Raw genomic sequence first — 12,763 nt, 5'->3', positions numbered from 1 at the left:
CTACTTTATTTTTTTCCCCATATCTTTGTCTCGTAAGTGCGGGTTTTTTCAAATACATGCTTAGATATTTTTTCTTTAAAATATATGTATCCATTTCTCATTAGCTTCCATTTTATTTCAATATTATGCTTCATTTTTTCGTTTATTTTTAAACCGAATTTCATTTTACTTTACATCTTTTTTATTCCATGTCGATTGCGAAACAAGTTATAATGTAGAACATGTGAGGAATAGTGTTGACTGAATAACCCGAACACACATCTCTGTTTCAACATTCCAAATAATATTTTCTGCAATTTCGAGCTGCAGCGCATAATATTTTCTTTCATTTCGAGCTGCAGCGCACGGGTTTTTTTATTATTATTTTCTATTCCATATAGACACGTATGATTAAAATGCTGAAGTAAGGAAAGGGCATCATGTTATGTATGTTGAATATACTGAATAGATGTTAAATTTTGCGGATGTAAAATTTCGCGGTTTACTGACTGGAACTTATTCTCGGGGGACTTCTTCGCGAATTATCTTTGTAGCCTTTGAAAGCGTCATTCATTCGACAGGCTAGGACATGTCAAGACATGAATTTGATAAACCTCGCGAGGTGTTTACTTTCGCGACTTTTGCTGGATCTGTGAATTTAGCGAAATTAAAACCACCCCGAGTATTAGCAATTATACATTTAACTTTTTATGGTAATATTCATGTTCTTTCCGTCAACATCAAATGTGCATACGAAGTTGTTCTATTAACGGCTGTGTATATTAAAGGGTAGGTCAACTTTTGTGAGCTACACACGGACCTGTATTTGATAAAGGAATCCCTTGCCATATGCATAACTATACTAGCGGTGGTTTTATGTTCTTTTATGTTCATTCGTGAATATTGTTAAGCTATCTGTTTATTTTGAATGAACCTGTTTTTTTTTTATTTTTCCGTAAACATTCGAACTCGGGATATACAATATTTCGCGACAAAATATGGGATTTTATGGGAATTGTGCCGTTTTTATAATATATATAGTAAATTAAAGCCATAATTTCCTAATCAGTTGTTTTGATATATTTGGATATTTACATAATTTATTGCATAGTGGTCTTATTAAAAAATATAGCTAATTATATTTGATAAGACTCTGATATATAAAGAATCTTAACATATTGCAAATGGACATGTGCTTCAAACCTAAGAGTGGAATCTGATTTTTGAGAGTCAAAACCATACCCACAGGGGTCTAATGGATACTCTGATAGGTATGAAATTAGCTTCCCTCCTACATTAGTGCATGTGTACTCGGAATGTCTCGTGCATTAAATCCCCCGGCCCGCTTCTCTCCGAGTCAATAGGATTTATTTTTCATATAAGCTTATATGATTTATTTTTGTAGTGCATTGTTATCTTCGGAGATAGGAAACAAGTAGAAAAAAATGTTGGATACAGTTACCACTTGGTCATCGTCGGCGCATATCTTAGATTATACATTAGTTTCTACATCTGGCGCTAATCAAATCTGACAACGGATCCACACTAATGCATTCGCACACAGTGAATTAAGTTCATAGTACATATATAAGTGTAATACAATTATTCGTTAAACTTTGTATGGGAGTAGAAAAAATGTTCGATATTAATGGATTTATTAATATGACCTACAAACACACATACTTTCAGAAAATGTCTTACTTTTCCGCTCCGCACCTACCGTGTTTACTATGAAAAAGCCCACTTAATTCAGTATATAGGCCACAATCATCGGTTCTGTGGTTATATGATAAAATAAAAAATATTATTTATCTTCCGTAATGAAAGTTTTCTTTGTGACGCATTTGACCATGCCTGGCTGTCTGACCATAAGTGTTGATTGACGACCGTTTCATCTTAACCGAGTCTATAGAATCACCCGATATGTTACCAAAAGTCCTTCGCGAGTTCGAATTCCATATGGGGCGGTTGTCAATAACTGGTCGTGGGTTGGTGGTTTTTCATCCTGGTAATTCGTCTTTTATACACCACCTTAAGCTGGCATTTCCTTAAATATTGTTGATAGGATGTTAAAGCAATCTAACAATGTTTCTCATCAGTTTTACGTGTGATAACGTGATCGGTTAAAATCTGTATAGAGATAACTGCATTCTGACAAAAAACATACCACACCACTGTATGTATTTCGATGAAAGAATCGTTAATTCTGAGGAGCGAGACATACCTTATTAAAGACGATGATTATTTTGGAATAGAGGGGCTTAACCCAGGCTGTCACTATTACAAAGACCAATTTTCAATTTGTAGCTAAACCCCAGGCGATATCAAGGACAGTTTACGAAGTCGAAAAAAACCCCTTATATGTTGGTCTTTACGATTTTTCAAGAACAGTAATAACGACAAACATTACAGATGAATTAAAAAACACACTTTTAACACAAATGCCCCTAACTTCCATAGAAACGATGACCAATAATTGGCGTCCGCAAATCTTCCTTATTTTAGAGTAATTATTGCGTAATTTGGCGGAAGTGCTCGAACACAAATTAACATGAAGATCCGTATAAAACGTATATATAGTATATAGAGGTTCACCTAAAAGTGACTGTCGTTTATCATGGTTAACAAACTCGACTTTTTGTCAAATTTTGAAAAAGACACGAGCTTAATCGAGAGTCTATTAAAATTTTGAAAATTAATTAAAGAGAGTTTAGATAAACATGATAAACAACAGCCACGCGTTGGGGAACAGGGAAGTGTGATAAACAATAGGTAACGATCGTCTGCTCAAGAACAATATCTATGCTCTCGTTTCAGGAAGGCCCTTCCCTGGTTTGTATGTATACCTGTCGCGTTATGATTCGCTCTACAACAGTTAAAAAGATCATTATCAGAGACATACGAAGATTTGAAACAGAAACTTTATCATTATCCTCTATATAATAGCTTGAATTTATAGTTAACTATCAATTTGAGAGCAGTTTGTGTCTGTATTGTGCTTACGTGGTATAATTCTGCAGAAAAACCCAAAGTATAGGATAGCAAGGTGTTACATAAGATATTACTGAAACCAGGAAGAACTAAAATAACGAGAATAATGAGAGGATAGTTCCTTGAATGTAAACTAAAGACGGATTACGAACGATAATATAATCATTATCCGCCTCCTAAAATCGGAACTTAGAGGACCTTAACGAGTTATATTCCAGTTATATCCCCTTACAAGATAATCACGCGAGATTCCAAGCGCGTATTATTCAGACAAAGTGTATAGTTGTTTTTGACTTAATTGCTATGTTAGGGTTCAAGTTATAATTTGGAAACTTAGTTATCCGCTAATAAAAAGGAAGGGATAAAAAAGAACCAGCATTGCTTATTACGATACACTGTAGTTGACTGTGGCTTTGAATTAGGGCGTCGCTTTCTCTATAGTCTTATTAAAGAATTTTTTGTAGGCCTGTGATTGGTTCAGATTTGTTCACCTGTGCTGCCTTCAATTTTACTATGAGATAGTCAAGGAGTGTAGAGATCGTAAGTGATTAGAATATCGTGGGTGGGGAATAATGTGGGTGTATTTTACGGAATCTTTCGTCATAAAAGGAACTTAGCAATACCACTTTGGTTTAAAACATATGCAGATGTAGCTATTCTTGTGTTTTAATGTTTTGATTATCTTTAGACATGCAACAGCTTCACATACTTGGACTCTGATATGTAAATAGAACAAAGCATTTTTTACGAATTTATTTTGTAACTTTATCGAGATTTTCTTTGCTTTCGCTGGAAGGCTCTATATGTTGTTCACTCTATAAAATGTGCAGAAATTGTCCAATAGATGTAGATTATAAAGGTTAGGTGGACGTTTGAAGATTTACAGTCGTAGAGATACTAAAGTAGATGTTTGTTCTCCAGAACACAAGCTAATTCAAGCTTAGGTCGGTACTCAACTCTGTGATGCGGTACGCGATATACGTTAAGACTTAGGACTTTGTGTGAAAACGTGTGTTTTAAGAGTTGAATACTAATGCAAAATATCGATATTGTAAGACAAGCACTGTTAATTACATTTGTATTCCTGGTCGGCTTCGTACTACCAGATTACCGCTACTTCGTGGTGGTGGTGGTGGTGGTGGTGGGTGAAGGGGATGGTTATTTACTGTTATGGCACAGATATGGCAAGTTAAACCAAACCATACCCCACAGTGTGTAGTTTAGGAGCTTAACAGACATAAAAAAAGATAATTAGTGACGTTTAAAGCATAGGTCAGTCAGAATCAGTCATGTTATAGTTAATATTTGGCAGATGTAAGATAAGACAGTATAGAGGTCTAGACATACATATGTATGATATCGTATTGTCGGTTATTTTCGCGGAGAATACTTTTCACGATTTGGACCTAAAATAAGAAAATTTGAAAATACAAACGAATTCAAATTTCGCTATTCGACTTGAAGTGTATATTTAATTCAACCGATTATTGATATATAATCGGAATACGGTATGTTCTTAAAAAGTGACCCACGAAATATTTAGAAGTTATTGAACCATATCATAGCTGAAAACCATGCCTGACCGTGAAAATTGAAAACAGCTGATTTTTTTCTTGTAGTTTTTAGTTAAAACTGAAAAATTTTGATCTGCGTAAATATTTGATTGTACGGTAAGTCATCTACATTAAGTTTAGCTATTTTATATTGAAGTACACTTTTGAATTATTATAGCGCATAAATATCATTTGCATATTAGAGAGTTACCACTCCTGCGGGTTGGTATCTATTGTGACGTCATTATTTTGCGACCAAAACTCTCAGAAAAGTATGACGTCACCTTCTAAAACTCATGACGTCATAATCAATACCTATCCGCAAGGACAGATAACTCTGTCGCGTATACAATATTTCGCACATTCGTTATTTTAACATATTCGTGAATATACAGACTCGCGATCAAAGGCAATTGCTGCCAATCGAGAATTCGTATATAGGTTTTATGCAATTGTTCACGAAATAGCTTAAATCACGTTTGACCTCTTGACCTCTTTTGACGAAAATTTGTACCTCAAGGAAATAAAGTGGCTTACAGTTATCCCTGAGGTTTTAAGCAATTAACATATCTTCAAACTGATTTTGTTATAAGAACCATAAAGCTAGCAATGTAAGTTATAAATTTTACAAGTGTAATAGAAAAAAAAAATAACTATTTCACAGTAATTCGTGCCACAAGTATTCACAATAACATTCAGGATGCACAATAGTATCAATTAGGTTACTCCCAAAATGGGTACAACTACTGTACATAAGCACTTTTTAAAGGCGATTTAATTTCGGGGTTAAGACTAGTACGATTCTAAAGTTCGCGACTTATCACTTTTACGGAAAATGAATTGGTTTATCGTATATACTAAGCATTAGATTTGACTGGCTATTTCCATGTTCCAGTTGCACAATGTATATAAACTGTCAATGTTGACGCAAAGTAATCAGAGATGCGCTTTCCATTGTCATTGTACATGGATATATAACTTAGGTTTGAGAGTATTTCCCACCTAATTTGATTCTAAAATCCAATTTAAAATTAGTTGCTTTGAAAACACATCGTCTGCTGTTTCCACGAAGTTATTCATTTACAGGGAAACTCTGAAAATAAATTGAGTTAATTCTTACCATCAGAGGCAAAACAAGCCATTTGTAGCATTAAAATCCCGATAATCTTTTCTATTCTTGTTCATTTACATATCATTCTCGTAAACGACAGCACTTAGAGTGAGAATAAAAAAACTAATCGAAACACTTATTTGATATGCAATTAATCACAGGCTTCGGCAAAGTTAAGTCCATACGTTGAGAAGAAATCCTATTGACGCGTTCAATGTGAAATGAAATGGACCATTCTCGAATGTGATTTTCGTTCTTCTCCAATGGCTAATTGTATTAATGCTGAAATAAATTGACTTTGGCAATCGGAGCTAGAAAAAATATAAACTGGAAAGGTTATTAAGTGCTTCGGTCTTTTTCGTGTTTTGTTCTTCATTTAATTGATGCATTGCACTTAGATGGTGCAGCTCATTTTACACAATGGCCTTTGCATACAAAATCCATTTATCGATAAATGTGTGTTGTTATGCATGTCTGTAACATTATTAAACGTGGAATTTCATAGCCTTAGAACGCTTTCATTCTCTTGCCTGTCGCTTGGGTCTTATAAATGACAGGACGTAGCTGTTGCAAAATGCAATGCAAGGAGTTATTTAGGGACAACAAATTAAACATAATGAAATTCCTAAAAGAAATTTATTTCCTATAAAATGCATTTTTGATTATTGATTATCTCAGCTAGGATATACACTTACTTTTAACTCCGGGCAATTATTTAACGACATTTTCATTTTTATTTATTTCAATTTTGAGGGAGATTTTCTTTTCTTTTTTTTTTTTAGGACCATTGCATGTTTGATTGCGATTAATCTTCATGCAGCGTAATTCGAAACTCTCTATATTACACATCTTTAACCGCCTATAGTAGGATTACGAAGTCTGGGAAGGTCTGTTAATGATGATGTAAGGAAATTTAACGTCACCGTACCACATTTGGTACAAATTTGACATATTTTTTTGCGATATTTTTAATATGCATTCCTTGTGATTCAATGTTTGTCAGTTTCTGACAAGGACTGCCTCTGGGGTGTACGTCCACAATAAAAAAAATTATCGTCGTAACTGCAAGCTAAAAATAGACCGGTTTTATTCCTCACTACGTCACTTCCGGTTTTGATACAGCGAGCGGACCCCTTTTGGTACACGGGACGTTTTGCTTTGAGATTCTCGATTTATATGCTGAAATTTTAATTTATGCACTTTGATGGAAAGGTATGGTATTCATTCATCATTCTGTGTGACTGTCTTTGATATTTACCGACGATTATTTAAAAAGTACCGCCATTCAAAACACTACCTAATCTGGCGAGTCATTTCCCGTATTTTTCAGTGAAATTGAAAGACGGTTTGGTGTTACAATTGAAATATGAGGAATATCCACTACACTTCTTCATATAAACTGATTTAAAATAGAACATACCTGTTTCAGAATATTCTGCAATCTATAATCCCGGTAAATACCAATTTTCAAAACTTTTTAAAATATGTTATCAAAACGAAACAAGCACCTGCTCATTTGCATATAAAATTTGAAATAACATGCCTAAACAGTCCATATTATAACTAGGCCTATACTATAGATCTATCCAGTATCCATTCTCCAAATGAAGCATTAGAAATAAAGCAAATAGAACATAATTATAAGATATGGTATCTGGTTTTATAAGATTTTATTAATTGTACCATGTAGTGTACATTACATATTGTGAAAAAAGAGCTTGTTCAGAACTGTTTGTATGTAAAATGTATATAACCTTATAATGTGCATGTATTTAATTTGATAAGACTTCATTTAGCCCTCAATACACAGCTAATGCATAATAGTACATACTTGCTGAAAATCTTGTTATGCAACTGTATCATGAGGTTGAGAACTTGTTAATAAATGTTATTTATATGAAAAATTAAACAAAATCATAGATAGATACATGTAGGTATATTGGGTAATTAAAAATGTTTTTATGTATTATGTATGTATGATATTTAGAAATAATTTTATAAATTACAATACAAAATGAATTTATACACTCTTCTGTTTTAATTTTTTACAACTCAATTTTGTTATAATCTTCCATTTTTTATTTTAAAAGGTTTGCATTACAAAACATTACATATTTAAATTTTCCCATATTAATTTATTAAGAGGATTCAAATACATGTGATTCATGTATAATTATTTTATAGCATATATAGATATTTTTATGGTAAAACAAATACCATTCTATTCAATTACTGGGTATATAAATCACCAATGACTAGATATCCTTCCTTCTGTTAACTTATTATATGTAATTAATTATCTACATGTAAATCATTTTTACCTGGGAGTTTATCTGTAAAATGGTAAAATTATACAGGGAATGATATATATAAATATATCCTGTCCATTTTTACTGGAAGACCACAAATAAGAGGTTAAGAAAAGTCCTCATAATGGTCATGTCAATGCAATAATATTGTATTTTTACCTGTACATGGTGCATTTTGTTGCAGGTATGGAAACCCCCATAATATAAGAAGAATTTCTTGAGGCTACACATACCTTTTCTATATGTAAAAACCAGACAGTATTAAATGCATGGAAACCATAATATTTTTTTTTATTTCCTGAGTTTATCATCTGTTACAAAATTTCTTTTGTTCATTGGAAAACTGCAGCATTCAGCATTTAGCACAATAATTTTGGAACATATTGCCATATGCAAACCTATATGAAGACGTGAATGTCTCAGAAAATGGTTTTACTGTGAAATTAAGTATGATTTTTAAGAAAAAAGATCTAGTTTATAACTGGAATTGCCCTAATTATGCTTGTTAATTTTCAGTAAATACAATTACAGCACTCATTAATATATCAATTTGTTCTTTCTTTAAAGTTATAATACTGGGAATCACAATATAGAGTATGCATGGTAATAGTATAGGTACAGGCAATATATACCTGGTACATGTACATTTATACTTGTAGGTACTAGGTAATACATGCAGGTACACTGTATAATTGCATATTAAGTTCATTAGTGGATAAAAATGGATGCAATAGGGCCTAAGGAGGTAGTACAGTTTCATTTAAACACAACAATACTGAACACACAATTACAATTCTTACAATATCTTCTTACAAGTTACAGATGAAAATAAATGATCCACGTTTGTTCAATTCAGGATCACTTGCAATTGGAATATGAATTATCTATGCATGTATGTGTATACATGGCCTCACATTGATATTAGTTTTGATGCTATGCACTGACCATATTTTGGTTGGTATATCAATATTGATTCCTAAACACAGTTTTCAGAAATGCAGAATTTGTCATACCTGTTTAAGAATTTTTATATCTATATATTATATTTTATAACATTGCAACTTTAAATCAAGAATACAACTACCTTTTTAATGTAAATAGAAAAGATGGAGAGAGAGAATAAATGAAATATTTGTGAGCAATGTCTTCTATATAATGAAAGATCTAGGATGTACATGTAAGTTCAATGTTATATTTTTTCCATGACTGCATGTGACATTAAATCCCCATGGTGATTCTCAACACTGATCCAGTTTATTGCTGTTTTTGTGTAATGAACTCTATTAATGAAATAGTATTTGCCTGCAAATCTGGATTAAGTCATTTTATAATTTTGAGGAACCACTTTAAAAAAATCTACTGAGATACTGCTTACATTAAGTTACATGTATCTGTACTGAGTACATTTGTATGTCATTGTCTTGGGGAAATGTCAATGGTCTGTTGTTTGATTATCTCATTTTATTTAAGACAAAAATTCATATGGTGTACATGTAGGTTATCTTACAATCTTAATGATTAATAGACAGAAAGTAATAATTGACACCAACACATAATACATATCCTAGTCCGCTAAACCTGCCTATATTATTAGGCTTTTTTTTTTTTTTTTTTTTTTTTGCCTAAAAATGTGAAATCGTAGGCCAGATTTGGCCTACGCTACGTCAGCGGTATATTTCTAATATATCGTCCATGCAATGCCGGGAAAACATACACATACCTATATATTGGGATCTTATGTACTCCACTGCCCCCATGTTACATCCCATTTATGAAATTAAACAACTCTGCACAATGAAATACTTCCGAGACCCTTCTATTTCACACATTTGTAATGGCCGCCGTATACACATTTAGTAGAGCAAACGGCAGCCAATCAACTTCGCTTCCGGTTTTATTTTTAAAAAACCACGTGTAGTTGAAAGATAAACAAAATTCAACTGTGTATATGCTACATGTATATGCAACGTGAATATCGCGAAAGTGATGCGGTACCAGCAATAGTCGTGTTCAATTTGAATATTTGACAACATGTCGTGTATGTCGACCATAATTTCACTATAAAAACTCTAACTGGCTAGCATTTTGTTTATCTTTCAACTACACGTGGTTTTTTAAAAATAAAACCGGAAGCGAAGTTGATTGGCTGCCGTTTGCTCTACTAAATGTGTATACGGCGGCCATTACAAATGTGTGAAATAAAAGGGTCTCGGAAGTATTTCATTGTGCAGAGTTGTTTAATTTCATAAATGGGATGTAACATGGGGGGCAGTGGAGTACATAAGATCCCAATATATATAGGTATGTGTATGTTTTCCCGGCATTGCATGGACGATATATTAGAAATATACCGCTGACGTAGCGTAGGCCAAATCTGGCCTACGATTTCACATTTTTAAGAGGTACCGCGAGCTGACTATATATTAGGCAAAAAAAAAAAAAAAAAAAAAAATTAAGAAAGCCTAATAATATAGGCAGGTTTAGCGGACTATACATATCCTTGCTATAAATCCGGATCTCATTAAACCCCCAACTGAGCACCTGGCCTGGTAGATCGTTTTAGTCAGCAACGTTGAGGCATGCGCATTGGTAGTAAAAACAAAAATGGCGAAGCGGGATTTTTGAATTGCGGTGTTACACTAAGAAAAGTGGCGTATCTGCGCTAATAAAAGAGGTATCGTTATGAAAATGATATCCGAAGAATTTTAGTGATATAGAGATTTATTTAATGCGTTTACTTTAGATGAAAACGGATAACAATGTAGCATAAAATAGCCGTCGAATGGCTCAACGGCACCCACTGCTAACATTTACGGCCATTTCGCCCATTTCGATGAAGGCGTATAGGAATATAATCTAGACGATCGAAGTCAAATTTGAGCTTAAATTGTCATTTTATACTTGTATTTTCATATCACAATAGTATAAATAACAAAACACAGTAACTAGGATTTTAGAGGGGAAAACCCTAATTTTGTACCAAAAGGGGTCGTGTACCAAATGGGGTACGGTGACGTTAGGTCCGTCAGTATCACATATAGTTACAAAATACCGATACCGTCTACTCCGGACATTCCATTACGATAGCCTGTCTGCTAATGACTGAGAATAAATCTAACACACCGATCCAATATTTTCTATCATTTACTGATTTATTTCGTCGTCTATAAAAATCTGAAGTGTGTGAAATGTAGAGAGTACTCTAGTGTGATGACCTACAGATATCAAATTAATGTGTAGAAAGTTGACAATTACAGAAACAGGATGTGAACTACCACGGATCATTTTATTTTCACGTATTCCGTCATTGCATTTTACATAGTTATATTTCCTTGCTGGTTAGTATTGCTTATGACGTCATGAGGTTGCGAACGTATCGTCATATTATGTTTTTAAAAATCGGCATGAATTTGTCACTTTAGCATTGAACGTCTTTCAGTTTGGTAAGGTTGCGTAGTGGGACTGCAGTGAAAATGTAAATATGAAATAATGACGGCACAATGGGTACCTACCTGCAAAGGAGGTATCTTTGTAATGTGCAAAAACGAAATACAATATTTCGCGTCTTTTTTTATTTTAAGATATTCGCAAAATTACGCAAAAATTGGTAGCTTGCGAAATACTACTACAGTATGTGAATTTGGTTACAAAACTTTCAATACAAAAAAAAAACATTATTTATCTACAATTTATTATTAATAAGTGCAAACTTCGATGAGCCACCGCATTTCTAACTCAATGCCCTATTAGCACATTTTAAAACACAAATATTGGCAGTGCTATCTGTGATTAAATATCGATAATAAAACAACAATTTCTATCACCATCCAGGGAAGCTTTATAAGTCAGTGTACATGTAGCTGATATACTTCATTAGCATTATCCTAGTAGTTCTAGAGACAGTAGAGTTTGTTAAACACAATTAGCGGGTTCATAAGTTGATATGTTAACATGTTTCAGTGTCCATTTGATAACACATGTCGATGTTGTTTTCTCATAGTTTGATAACTATGTATATTAAGAGCTTAAGTTGCGATGTCAACATAAACGTTAACTACATAGAGGTTGAAATAAGGAGTGATTATTTGACAAAAAGTATTACATTTTTGTTACAGCACAAATAAGACACTTGTCAAATATGATGTGATTCTTGTAATAACATTTAGAAAAAGATATAGATGAGGGAACTTCCCCTCGAGGAATACCAATTACTGGTAGATATGTAAGAAATGTACGCCAGGCGTGCTGAAGTCTTGTTCAATCGGGGCGACGTTGAATTGATGGTGTGTGTCTAAAACATGGGAAAACAAATATACATGTCAAAGATAGGCATGAAAAGTACATTCCCTCTGGCATCCACAAATTGGTGTCATACACAATATATTTACCTAGAGACACTATCTTACCTACTGGTGTACTTTTAAGGAAATTAAATCAATATTTTATTTCGGTGATTTTGAAATTAGATTGGGATAATACCCGTATGTAGATGTATATAGGTAATATAAAGACGTTGCTTTGTTCATTTACGCTGTTTTTATTACCGCTTATAAAACGTCAATACATAGATTGTATAACAGATTGTTCTACGAAATGTAATACCGTAATTATGATCGTTGTCATGTGACAAAATTTTCGCGAATGTTATAAACACAAGAAAATTATATGTAACGTAACCAGTTAAACATTTCGCGATTTTGGCTGTTTACGTGTTTACATATCATCAATTTCTCAATAATTCGCTAATCAAGTCTTCACGCTCGTGCCAATGTCCCGCGAAATCGCGAAATGGTTCCTCACGAGAATTATCAGCTATGCAG

General features: G+C 33.3%; 1 long non-coding RNA gene across 1 annotated transcript; it reads left to right on the top strand.

The window, feature by feature from the left end:
* Positions 1-6,566: 6,566 nt before the first annotated feature.
* Positions 6,567-8,237, top strand: LOC138324002 (uncharacterized). The gene is made up of 2 exons (XR_011208605.1): positions 6,567-7,087; positions 8,128-8,237. It is a non-coding gene; the product is annotated as an uncharacterized lncRNA (long non-coding RNA).
* The last annotated feature ends 4,526 nt before the right edge of the window (positions 8,238-12,763 follow it).

The sequence above is a fragment of the Argopecten irradians genome, chromosome 5 (assembly GCF_041381155.1).
Source record: "Argopecten irradians isolate NY chromosome 5, Ai_NY, whole genome shotgun sequence".
NCBI lineage: Eukaryota > Metazoa > Mollusca > Bivalvia > Pectinida > Pectinidae > Argopecten > Argopecten irradians.
Note: the sequence above shows the minus strand (reverse complement) of the source record. Positions and strands in the feature narration are given on the sequence as shown.